The sequence below is a fragment of the Tachypleus tridentatus genome, chromosome 2, assembly GCF_004210375.1.
Source record: "Tachypleus tridentatus isolate NWPU-2018 chromosome 2, ASM421037v1, whole genome shotgun sequence".
NCBI lineage: Eukaryota > Metazoa > Arthropoda > Merostomata > Xiphosura > Limulidae > Tachypleus > Tachypleus tridentatus.
In genome coordinates, this window is record NC_134826.1 from 66,162,746 (window position 1) to 66,176,481 (window position 13,736).

The 13,736-nt window shown below is 30.6% G+C and overlaps 1 pseudogene across 1 annotated transcript in view; it reads right to left on the reverse strand.

Moving 5' to 3' along the window:
* Positions 1 to 1,385: 1,385 nt before the first annotated feature.
* LOC143244063 (CAP-Gly domain-containing linker protein 1-like) overlaps positions 1,386 to 13,736 on the reverse strand; it is a 99,232-nt pseudogene continuing 86,881 nt past the window's right edge. The window contains exons 21-25 of the transcript XR_013024885.1: positions 8,089 to 8,206; positions 7,165 to 7,312; positions 6,606 to 6,655; positions 5,696 to 5,808; positions 1,386 to 2,930 (exon numbers count right to left, since the gene is read on the reverse strand). The product of XR_013024885.1 is annotated as a CAP-Gly domain-containing linker protein 1-like (transcript). The remainder of the gene's footprint in view (positions 2,931 to 5,695; positions 5,809 to 6,605; positions 6,656 to 7,164; positions 7,313 to 8,088; positions 8,207 to 13,736) is intronic.

A 13,736-nucleotide genomic window follows, 5' to 3' on the forward strand; every position in this document is an offset into this window, starting at 1 on the left:
TACCCACTAAACAAAGAATTGAAAATTTTCTAGTATTATCCACTGAACCAAGAGGTGACAATTTTGTGACATTATGCACTGAACAAAGTGACAATTTTGTTATATTATCCTCTGAACCAAGAAGTGACAATTTTCTAGTATTATCCACTGAACCAAGAGGTGACAATTTTGTGACATTATGCACTGAACAAAGTGACAATTTTGTATTATTATCCACTCAGCCAAGATATGAAAATTTTATAGTATTATCCACTGAACCAAGAGGTCACAAAGAACAAAGAAGTGGCAATTTTGTAATATTACCCACTGAACAAAGTCACAATTTTATAGAATTATCCACTGAACCAAGAGATTACAAAAAGAAGTGACAATTCTGTAGTATTATCCACTGAACCATCTGATTACAAAGAACAAAGAAGTGACAATTTTGTAATATCATCTGCTGAAAAAAGTGACAATTTTGTTATATTACCCACTAAACAAAGAATTGAAAATTTTCTAGTATTATCCACTGAACTAAGAGGTGAAAATTTTGCAATACTATCCACTGAACAATGTGGCAACTTTGTAAAAATTATCTACTGAACCAAGAGATTACAAAGAATAAAAAAGTGACAATTTTGTAGTATTATCCACTGAAGGAAGAGGTGACAATTTTGTACATTATCCACTAAACCAAGAGATGACAATTTTGTAGTATCATGCACTGAACCAAGAGTACATTGTTAGCTTTGTTTTTTGTATTTAACACAACATGAATCTTTTAAGCCAGGTAAGTGTCAGGAGATGATATAGTGTTATGGGCAAAAATTTTTCTTTGTTTTTGAATTTCGTGCAAAACTACACGAGGGCTATTTGAGACAGCCATCCCTAATTTACAAGTGTCAGAATAGAGGGAAGGAAGCTAGTCATCACCACCCACTGCCAACTCTTTTACCAATGAATAGTGGGATTGACTATCACGTTATAATGTCCCAACAGATGAAAGGGCGAGCATGTTTGGTGCATCCAGGATTCGAACCTGTGACCCTCAGATTACAAGTTGAACGCCTTAACCCACCTGGCCATGCTGAGCTGACAAGAATATTGTACCCAAATGAAGAAGGAATGCTTGCTCATCCTTATAACAGACATATAAGTACATTTAACTAAGTATACCAACAGCCATGTTCACGTTTAGTTTAGCTGTAAGTATGTAGCCTACTCGGATCACAAGTTATTTATCAAACATATAAAAAAATTGATCATTATGATAAAAGTGGCAAAGGTAACAGCTATATTAAAATTAACTGTTCTCACCTGTTACTGTAATTTTGCTTACTCCATGTTTTACCTTCTATCAATTTATAGGTTTATTTGTGCTAGAATAAAGAATCAGAAACTTGTTTAATACATCGCATACTCATTGTACAATACTTTAACTTTATTTTCAAACTTTTACAGCAAAATCACTTCACAACTTATAAAAAAACTTATATTTAAAACACTAAATGAAGCATACATTTCAAAAATATTACACATTAGAAAAAGCTTAGAATTGGGAAGTGATGTGTCACAATTTGAGAAGTAATGCTACACTTTTTTTTTTAACATATTGTTCACAGTTCCCAGCCTTTTATTATTAACTTTTCTTTCAATCATTCTGAATATTTTTCTTATTACACAATAACTTGAACAAAAACGTCAGACATTTTTGGTAATAACTGAACTCAAGAACCTACATTTTGGGAAAATCCATTTTTTAAAAATAATATACAAAATACGAGAATTATGCAAACAGTTTCTGTTAAAATTACAAAACCAAAAAAGGATTTTGTGTGTATTCATACGACTTTTGTGTCAAACCAAATCACAGTTAGTATATTCGAGGCCACAGTTTCAATTTTGATATCTCAAGTGACAGTACACTGTTGATTCACACAATTCAAAGCAGCAGTGTTATCCTGTTTAGAATGATGTTTTACATCAAACTATAGGTTTTACTTTAACAGTGCATATCAAGCAACTGATGATTTGATCTTATATTGTTTTCCAAATATACAATTAGTGAATATACATTTTTAATTCCACAAAAAAGGGTTATCGGACATGACTGAACAAGTGAAACCAGAATGTAAAACACTTAAGTGTTCATTCAAGCAACTGGGATGCGTTTTCTGATAAACATTCTTGCAATAGTTGCTTTGATAATCCGTAGTACAAAAAACATAAGGAGCAGAGTTTGGATGTAAGAGAGTCAGGACCTCTCTTTTTTTTTCAGAGAAAAAGCAGATATGTAACAGTACAAGTACAGAGGCTGTTATTCAGTTTTAATGCTCTCAAATAAGCAATAATTAGTCTATACTATTATTGAAACTTGGAATGGTGTATCCATCATTACTGGCATGTTTAAAACAATGATATATTCATTTCATCAATTAACATAATATTAAGGAGTTACTGCTAAGTCTAACATTAAACTTATATTCTTGTAAAGGCTCCTCTTTAGATTATTTATGATACACTACCCAAGGTAATATTAACCTCTGAAATATTATTTTTTTATTTATTATATAAAATATATTTATATGACAGCTTTATCACAATTGCCTTGTTTTGCTTGTACAAACCCCATCACAACCATGCAGTTACAAATAAATGGGTGGCTAAATTTATTAACAGAAAACATGAAATAAGTTTTGTGACCAAGAACAGCAAGTCATTGCTTTCTGAGCTAGAAAGTTTCATTACTGTCACATTCTGTTTGCCAGTGTCCAAACACTTCACAGTCCTCACAATACGGTCTCTCCTGGTTTCTTTTACCATGGTGTTGTGAATGTAGAACTTTCTCATCCATAACTTGCTGAGGGCAGTCTTCTGTGTCATGGAGATCAAACATGTCACAGATGTCACAAAATAACCGTGGAGGGATTACTGCATTAATTCCATTTCTAATGTGCAATAAAATAAGAAATTGACAAATTCTATTGAATAGCAAAGCAACTAAACAAACATTTCAACAAGTGTATAAAACCTGTAACAAGTAATTAAATACAGTTCACTGTCTTCAATCAAAGTTTCATTTTTTAACCTTCAAACTTTTTCATGCAGATGGATGGATGGATTTGTGTTAATTTGTTGAAGTTTATGGAAAGCTATTTGAGAACTTATTTGTGCTAGTCATACCTAATTTGGAAGTGACAAACTAGAGGGAAGACAGCTAATCAACACCACCCACCACTAAATATTTAGCTACTTTAATCAAATAAAATGATTGACTGTCACATTATAGCACCCTCGTGATTGAAAGGATGAGCTTGTTTGGTGATGGGGTTGAACCCACAAATAACAACTTTGTTTGTCTGTAGTTAAGTGTAAGGTTATATTATGGGCTATCTGTGCTGTACCCAACAATGGTAATGAGACCTGGTTTTCAATGATATAAGTCCACACACTTATCACTGTGCCACTATGGGACTGATTACGAGAAGATAATAAAAATATTAAAGGTAAAGTAAGGGTAAAATAATTTTAGTAAAACATTGGGGGCATATAATATAATAATAATAATATGTGTGTCATGCAAAGATTAAATAATGCCAGTTATCCAGAAAAGTTTACAAATGAATCACTTATGAACAGATGTCAAGTACAGTTTTTAATGCTGTAAAAAATATAAAAGTTGGTTCTACTAATTACCAAATTTAAATTTGAAACTTTTTTGAGTAATAAATCAATTAATAAGCATTACCCAAGATAATGCATCATATTACACCTATACATATGTCACATTACACCTATACACATACAACAGTGAAATAGTAAAATACCATTTTACAGCAAATGAACAGAAAGATATATAATTAAGCCCTTATAAAAGAAATGTGAGAAAGTTGTCCTTCAAAGAAAATTCATAGTTAGCTTACGTCTGATTTAATTTATTGCCAAATTATTTTTTCACTTTGGATTGAAATAAACCATTTTTACTGATTAATCCGTACTATCTTCAAAGATGAAGTATTGCAAATAGGAATATCATTGATACAAGATAAAAATCTTAGTAAATTCTAAATACAATATTAAGAACAGATGTATATAGATTATATGAATTAGTGATTCTGTCTTTTATAGAATCTACCAGACAACTTGAAATCCTGTTATATCCCTGCAAGTGTTTTTCTTTTAATAATGCATCATTGGTAGGTGAAATATTAGCTCAAAATATACTCATTTTAATAATTTAACAGTGAACAAATTGGCCTCTATATGGGATTGCCAACTAGTTCAAAACTGACATTCACATATCTTTTAACTTTGGTAACTTTGGATATTTTTATATTTTAAGCACAATTCTCATCACTTACCTCACGGATTACAGGCTACAGTTTCTAGTTATGTATTATACAGGTTGCTATAAGTAAATATGGTTTTAATGTACTTGGAAATACAATTTTATAAAGCACATTGTTTCCTAATTTGACCTTTACATAAGAACTAGATCCTGTGGAGCTTATGTTGAAATGTTTATTTATGAAATTAGGCCTACATGTAAACAAGGCTGAAGTAAATGTTTAATGAATAGCTGAATAAATTAGTTATCATTACGTGGACTAGATTTCATATCACTTTATTAAATAAAGCAACAGTTTCCAACCTTTCTCTCTTTGAAAACTCCTTGAGTAATAACAGTTTTCACAACAAATTCCCTTTTAAGTAGTGATAAGTTGAATTTATTAAAAATAAAAAGTTTCTATAACAAGTATGTAACATGTTTACAATAAAATCTGAGTCTGTGAGATTGCCATATGTTAGTACCCAGGAAAATTGAAATATAATTAATGAAACAATAATAATAATAAACAAAAAACTAGAACACTGGTTTAAATTTCAGCTCAACAGAAGAAACAGATAGCTTTTAATCTGGTTCTGCATCGAGATATTTTCTTCTGTAAATATTTTAATAAATTAAAGGGAAATTAAAATATTGGTAAGAACTCTAGAACCACGAAAGTGTTGGGGGTGGGGTGCTATTCCTAAATTTTTCTTGCAAACCTCTCAATTTCTAGATGTTCATGATTTATGGAGTTGGAAGCACTGATCTAAAAGAACACACTAGAAAACATCACAATAATATTGTTGCAAACTATAATTTCAATGTTTTAATTATTATGTTAGCTAGTAGGCACATGACATTGAGAAAATTTGAAGCACAGGCTTAGAAAGTCCTAAATTTGATGTTATAAAAGTCTGTTACATGTGGGGAGAGACAAGAGTAGATTATAAATATGGGAATCAGTGAAGCATTGAGTTAGTGTTTTTTGTTTTTCTTCTACTCTCAGTTTATAGAAGTAGTGAATGGGTATTGAGTCAATTTAGCTTTGTAAGGTATTTGGACCAATATTAGCTATTTGTGTATTCAGTTGCTTGGCTGATTAGATATCAAATTGTACCACTAAGTTTATCTTATGTTATCAGTCATAGTACATAAACAAGGCATTTCCTTTTGAACCTCACAAGTAAATATAGGTTTATATATTACAACAATGTACAGGCTTTTATAAATGTTAAGGAAGAAATAAAATATATTTTTATAGAAATTGAACTTATATTCACCAGAACACTTAAAAAAACCCACACAATGAAAGAACCATGTTTCCTTTTAAAACAGTTTATGTTCATAAGAGCTAGTAAAGAGTCATCATAATACCACACTCACAATTTCAAATCTCCACCATCCAGAGCTTCTCCAGTTTCTAAGATCTTTAATTTGGATTTTAACTCATCATTCTTCCTTTGCAAATCCACAATCACAGAGTTCAAAAACTCCATCTGTAAACACCAGAGATTAAAAACTAAGAAATGACATGCTCACAAAATTAAAATGTTATCTGCATAAAGTATAGCTATGTTACTGTAGCAAATAGTTAAAATCATAGTACTTAAAACTATAAGCTGTATTAGAACATTAATCAAAATAGCAATTCCTACAGTTTTTTTTTATTTCCTCTAGCTAATATTTACCTGGTAGCCTGTTAAAGAACAACATAGAATCAGCTCATGTTGTTATTATGAAGAGATACGAGACTGTTTAATAGCTTTTGATAATGAAGAATACAGGTACATTAACAACTACAATAGGATAGTTTCAAGGACAAATTTTAATATGCTAACTTTCACTGACATGAAATGACTGTTTAGAATACTTGTTTTTAACAACTGCAACAGAATAGTTTGAATAATAAGTTTTGATGTTTGTTTATGCTTACTAAACAACATTGTGTAGATTATTAAATGTTTTAATCAAACAAGAGTTGATTAGTTATGTGTAATTATTTCCAGTTTCAATGAATTATTAGGTAGTATTGGGATTTAGTTTGCTGTATCTTTGAGTTGTATGCTTCTATAGAACTATTATACAAGAGTTATGTATAAAATATAAGAACCACATACACAGTACAAGATCACCTGATTGTCTTTTATTTAAATCTTGGAAAGTGTATTCTGTACAGTTCTTGTGACATGTATACATTGGACTATGACAAAAAAATATATAAAAGTTAAACACAACAATCTTAATGAATCCTTATATATCCCATCAAGATATCCACAGTTATCTTGTTTTTTACCTGTTTTTCCAAAGCTTTATTATCTTCTTGGGTTTTCTTAAATTCTGATCCTGCAATATTGAATAAGTATTTTATTTTAATTTACCGTGGTAAATTAAAAGGAAAAAATATTTCGAACACTTGTGTAATTAGTCGTGCAAAATTTCAAAACAGTGAAGTATCTGTAAGAAATATTCTTCTTAGTGTCATAGGTTCATATATCAATAACATTCACCACAGATGAACTCTCAGAAATTAGTAAGTAACAAAGTCATAAGTGTATCAAGATACTTGTGTATCCAGTGTGATAGTGATCAAATACTAAGTCAGCTCTCAATTGGTAGCTCAAATCAGAACTACCACTGTTACTCAATCAGTGCCTTCAGAAGCACTTTGTACTGATCCAGTTACTGTTGAATCATAAGAAACACATTAAGGATCCTCTACTAGTTAGGATTGGGTGAATAAGGTTCTCTATCACTTCCAAGAGAACTATTATTTTGGTAGTATGACTATGGCAAGAATTACCAACTGTCATATCTGTTTCTGTTTTTAATTTATTATATTCTATATTCCTTACCTTCAATCTTATCATTGGACTGTAAATTTGCCAATGCCATTTGGATCTCCACAACTTTTTTCTCTAACTGTTTCTTTTCTTGTTCTACATCCTGTAACAGAATCTTGCTGTTCTGCAGCTGAAAATTTTGTTCCTGCAAAACTGTCAGCTGTGAGAGGGAAACACCATTAGTTCATCTTAATATATGCACTATGAGACATATTCATAAAACTTTGTTGTCTGGAAAGAACTCACAAATCACCTCTTTCAGTGAACATAAATACAGAAACCCTAAGAACACAAAAGGAAAACTGAATATCTTAAATACTGCTACGCATAGTAAATACAGAATGTAGACATAGTGCCTACTTATAAGATCAACAGCATTGCCAGAAGATATATGTACTTCAAATCTCCAATATGTTCTAATTTCGTTGCTAATCTTTGTAATTTTGGTTCTGATAAGAGTTTTTCAAAAGTTTTCCTAATGAGAATACATACATGTAGAGGATATAAATATATACATACACATATTTATATAAATAAAGTGTATTAACAAAATAAAACACTCATATTTCTAGGATTTAATATTTACATTATTCACTTGTTAATTGCTTTACATCAAAGGTAGCAGCACATATAAATAGTTAGAGGTGTGACTACATAACGTGTGAAGTTTCACAATTGTTTTGTTTATCAAAGTAATAGATGCTGCTAGGCATACGATGACATTGCTTGCAAGTTAATTCAGTTTTACCAAAGTAACAGATACTACTAGACCTACAAATGCTTACAAAGAAAGTCCAAAAATTAAACATCATCCCATCTGTTTTCTGGCTTTGATAGAAATTTGATGTCTGGACTACAGAACTGAAACAGTCATATAGGTACTGAAGAAAATCTTAGTTATTCTGTATTTCAGTTTTACATGTTTCACTTTTTTACCTCTTGATCTTTCTTTATGATATCATCTCCTTGCTGCTTCAGAAGAGACTGAGTTGAGTCCACCATCTTCTTCAGCAAATCTCGTTCTTTGTTGAAGTCAGTTACAAGTTTAGACTCTCTGTATAACACGGAGATAAAACCAATTAAACTTCATGAAGTGATTACAAGAGGGCAATTTGGCAAGAAAAGGCTAAACAAAAATATGATGTATGCAGTACTAGTTCTCTATTATAGATCTACATTTGATAGATTATTGGGTAAATAAGATGTGCCCAAGATAAATATGGTAACATATAAAACCACACAAGTGCTTGTTCATTGTAAAACACATTTGAACAATGATATTGAAAGAAATTGTCATGATCTATTTTAGAACACTTGTTCATTTATATGCATTTCTTGTAGCCTAACTATTTGAAGGGTATTATTTGCCTAAATTTTTTTTAAATAATAAAACAATGCAACTTTATAACTGATTCCATTGTATTTTCAGTTTATTATTATTATTATATAATTAGTGTTTAGTGTCATAAACAAGAAAATATTAATTCATTTTCACTGAATTAAAATACTTTATATGATATAGTTTTAAGAAACCACTTGCTGCTTTTTAAGTGCTTTAAACCTAATTTTAAGTAAAATATTATAAATTTATCATTGTTTGGCAAAATAACAGTTTATGAACTGCATGAAGCTGTAGTAGAACTTCCAAATTTAAAATACAAGTTTAATCTATCTCAGTAGCTTGCTTGAATCAAAAGTTATTGATAGGTAATTGTATGGTTTTGTCTGACTGATGAGTTGATCAAGTCTCATTTCAGAGAAAAAATTATAGTCATATTTTTATGCAGCTCTTGCATTTTACAAGTGAATACATAAAGTCAACCTGTGTAGCTTAGTTCAATCAGAAGGTACTGATAATGAAAAATGCTTAGTGTTGTCCTATCAACTTGCAGTATAGTATGACAGACCATTTCTACTTAGTGTTGTCCTATCAACTTGCAGTATAGTATGACAGACCATTTCTACTTAGTGTTGTCCTATCAACTTGCAGTATAGTATGACAGACCATTTCTACTTAGTGTTGTCCTATCAACTTGCAGTATAGTATGACAGACCATTTCTACTTAGTGTTGTCCTATCAACTTGCAGTATAGTATGACAGACCATTTCTATAATACTTCTGCCTTTACTTATTACACAGTTTTATTTTCTTCTGCTGATCAGTGTGGAGTATTAAATACATTTCTATATGGAATTGCTGGCAGTGTTTATCTTTTATGGTTATAGGTCATTAGGAATGTAATAAACTACACCACTTGTGTAATTCTGTTTTGCTCACACTACTAAATAATATAATTACAAATCATTTTGCTTGGAACTGAGAGCTCACCTTTATGTAAATAATTGTGTATCAAACATATCTATCTAAGAAAAGCTTCAAATTGGATGTTTTCATGCCTAATCTCTAGTAGTAATTTCATATTTGTCTACAAATGAACTTTACAATTCCTTCAAATGCTATTTTTCTAAAAGGTAGTTAATATTTCAATTGGTTCTTTATTTCCATAAAATTCTTCACCTATAAAGTTTGGTGGATATTTCTGAAGATAATTACTGGTACAAAGAATAATTTTATTTTTTACATTTATAATTCTAGTTTGCATTTTCCCTTCAGGTATGAAGTCCCATTCCTAATCTATGCTTTTCAACCTATCACTGAAAGTCCAATGTTTGTGTCAGTGCACTAGTCTCAAGTTGTACTTTTTAAGCAGAGAGACTAGTTCACTAAATTTTCAATAAACAATAAAAGTGCCAAGTTAAAACAAACACCTAATTTGATACTTGTTCAATACAGTAAACTTTAACTGGGAACAGCTGTAATAACTGTTAAAATAAACAATACTAACAGATGGTAATATTAAAGCTTAGGTTTGTTAGGACTAAACTTACTGACTGTTAGACCAGTGCTTGAATTTAAATGTTTTGGTTTCACTGAACATCTAGAATAGTGGTTCCAAAATTGAAAACTGTGGATGGTATTGGGGAAGGAAAGCTTAGCACACATAAAAATAATATTCTCTTTAGATAATTCCTTGACACATAATATTTTCAGAAATAATTTTGTTTATTGCCACCGATATGATTGCAACAAAGGTTTTAATGCTTAAACACTTTTTCCCAGAAAGAAAATGCAAAAAATATAACATGCATTAAAAATGTCTGTTTTGTTTACTTTCTATTAAGTCATTTGGCAGGGATCCTTAGCAGTGGGTGTCTAAAGATTTTTGTCGAATCATATTTTCTCATCTTTTAACTAATTTTGTTATCAGAAGTTTAATTTTCAAACATTCATCTAAACAACAGTTACTATGTAGAATTTATGGAAATGACGTGAATGCTACATCAGTGTCATCATAAACAGTCCTCATGACAAATTGTACTTACATATAACATATTTACATATGCCAAAAAATTACTAAGTGATTGAAATGTGAAAAATGATAACCTGTAGTTGAAGGAGAAAACTGACAATGTATCGAAGAGCAAAATAAAAGGATTACAGAAATATGTGAATATATACATATTTATAGTTATAAAAACAAATAGTGACTCCATGCCCCAGTCATAATATGCTGGGCTGTCAGCGTGTCTCAATCCCTCCTCAAACATCTACATATCTCTAGTTGTTGATCTTAATGTGTCTAATTGTTATTCTTCAATAGGTCACTAATGGCCTCTTCCTCCAATAAGCAATCACAGGTGTTTTTTTTAAATAGAACTTTCAGGATATATTTTGGATGTACAAGGTAATCTAACAGTCATCAAGGTATATTCTTATTGTGCCTATTCAGAGATGGTTAAAGGATTAAATCTTTCTTTGGTATCAAATTTCTTGTGCATCTCCACAGTACTCCATAATTCATATGGGTATAGTCCTTGCAATCTTTACAAAATTATTTTTCAACTCTTTCACATGAGCTCAATGAGGAAAAGGGTGTTTAAGATCACACAGTAGTCAGATGTTTGTGATCATTGCAGTTTAAGTATGTAGTTATATATACATAGCATATAGTGTGAGAAAGGGAGATATACACACATTGGAATTTGTGTTTGACTACTTCATGAGATACTTTAGCAAAAACTGACTTAAAAATGAGGGTTACATTGTGGAAAGCTTTTCAAAAGGTGCAGAAAAGACACAACAAGAAAGTTCAGTGGAGGAGTCTTCTCAAGGCCTTGCTGTTGAACCATATTCAGGCTAAACATAACCCATGAGGAAAGCATAACTTATCAAGAAATGTAGGACAAGCAGTGAGAAAGTTTGTACAGAAGTGGATGCTGTGCTGATAGACCATATAAAGGCCAAAGATATGCTAAGCATAACCCATGATGAAAGCGTAGCCTATTAGGTGTAAAACAGAGAATTTTCTTATACAAGTTTGGGAATAAGGTATTCCATGTAATCAAGTTTCAAATCTTGATTGATTGCTCGTAGTTGCCCCCAGTGGAACAGCAGTATGTCTGCAGACTTATAACACTAGGAACTGGGTTTCAATACCTGTGGTGGGCAGAACACAAATAGCCCACTGTGTAGCTTCGTGTTTAACCACAAAAACAAATTTGCTAGCAGCAACCAGTGTTAAGTAAATAATTTTCATATTCAGATGTCATCCATACTCTGTATATTATATGATACACACATTCTCTTGTCAGCTGGTAGATCAGCAGCAAAGTTACAGACTTACAAAGCTGAGATCCAAGTTTTGACTCTCCATGATCGACACAGCAGCTAGCCCAGTTTGGCGTTGCTCTATAACAAACACACACACTGCTATTGAAAACTAATTTTATCATAGTACATCATCAATATCACATGAACTGCTTGCACTATATTCTGTTAGTACAAGTTTTTTTAAGAACATGCTACCTTTATAATGTATTCAAGCTTGAGTAAGATGTAAATGAAACTATATTTGAAGTCCAAATATTTTATATGCCTCATTACAGCTACACAGTTATCATATGAATATAAACAAATGTGAGTGAAGAGTAACAAATCTTATTTTTTAATGCCCAACAAGCATCTATTTTATAAAGGTTCATATTTTTAAAATTTCATTTGTAATAATCAAAACAAATCATTGAGGTAAAACAGTAGAGGTTTTGTCTTCACTATAACCTGCTCAGATTTCATGTATGCTGTTTGGAGATGCTATTTACTCAAAGTAATTCTGTATTAATACAGAAATTGTGCAGCACTGGTGCTACTATGGTATTCAAGGGAATTATCAGGTAATGACAAGCTGTTTAAAATGTTAAAAAATAAATATTTCTCATGTTTTGTCATTATTTGGAAAATTCTCTGGAATTTCAATATACAATGTTTTGTATTTACTATAACCTGCCTGAAGTTCAATATACATATTACTTTGTTCAGTATAACCAGTCTGAATTTCAAATTACATATTACTTTATTTTAAGTACCATGTGTTTGCATATCATTGTACATATACATTTCAATGCAGATAATAACTTTTGTCCCAACTACAGGGTGTTTGAGTTTTGACTTCAACAGTCAATTTACTATTCTCCTCATTGTTCCATAGAAATAAAAATTAAAAACCCCAGAGTTCCTTCTTAATGAAAATATTTAGATTTTTTGAAAACACACCACATATTGGATTCAGTTTGTCAACAATTGTCCCTGTACGTATTATTTTAGCATATGTCACCACGTAAAGGCTTAGCTCACCCACAGAACATATTATATCAAACCTTAATATTAAAATATTCAATTTTTAAACAAAATACTTTATACAAAGCACCCACAAAATATATTGCACTTGTAACACATTTTTTGTCACTGAATATTGAGGTTAGACAAGTAAAATCAGAAATCTTATATATTATTCTACAATTTTTTTTTTGAATTTTCATTTGTTACAAACTAAGAGTACTAATAAATCATAAGCTTGTTTACTATTATAAAAAGACTTGCATAAAAACCCTATGCTTTCTGTAGGCTATTCTTCCTGTTTGAAATATGAAATTTACAGCCAAGATCTAGCATAGCTTTTGTTTTGAACAAAGAAATCTCTTTCACATAATTTGTGTCCATGAAAAAAATATGTAGGTTTTGAATAGAAAGAATGGTAAAACAAAAAGACGTTTTTTTTTTCTGGATATTTTACATATGTTTAATTATGTTCAAATGCAAGTTCACTTTTATTTTTCCTTTCAGAATTTCTTTGAGCACATACTGCATTTCACTTCTTTTTTAATTTATGTTAACAATATTGTTATTTTTATTAACTCTACAAATCTTCAGTTATCACAAATTCACTGCTGAACAAACCCAAGTAATGAGAGTGCACTGTTTTCCAAAAAAGGTGTTCATTATTTTTCAACGTTTAAAAATGAAATAAACGAGATATTGAGTGAGTAGAAAGTTATAGACTGTAATTATTCTGTGAAACTTCACACATGAAAATATAACACAATATGAAAATAACAAAAATACGTTTCAGTTTTTTGGCACATAACTTCTTTGTTACTTACCTTACACACACAAAAAAAAATCATTAATGAAGGAGATAGATTCCATGCCTTAACAAAAGGTTTTCAAACAAAATGTTTCAATATGT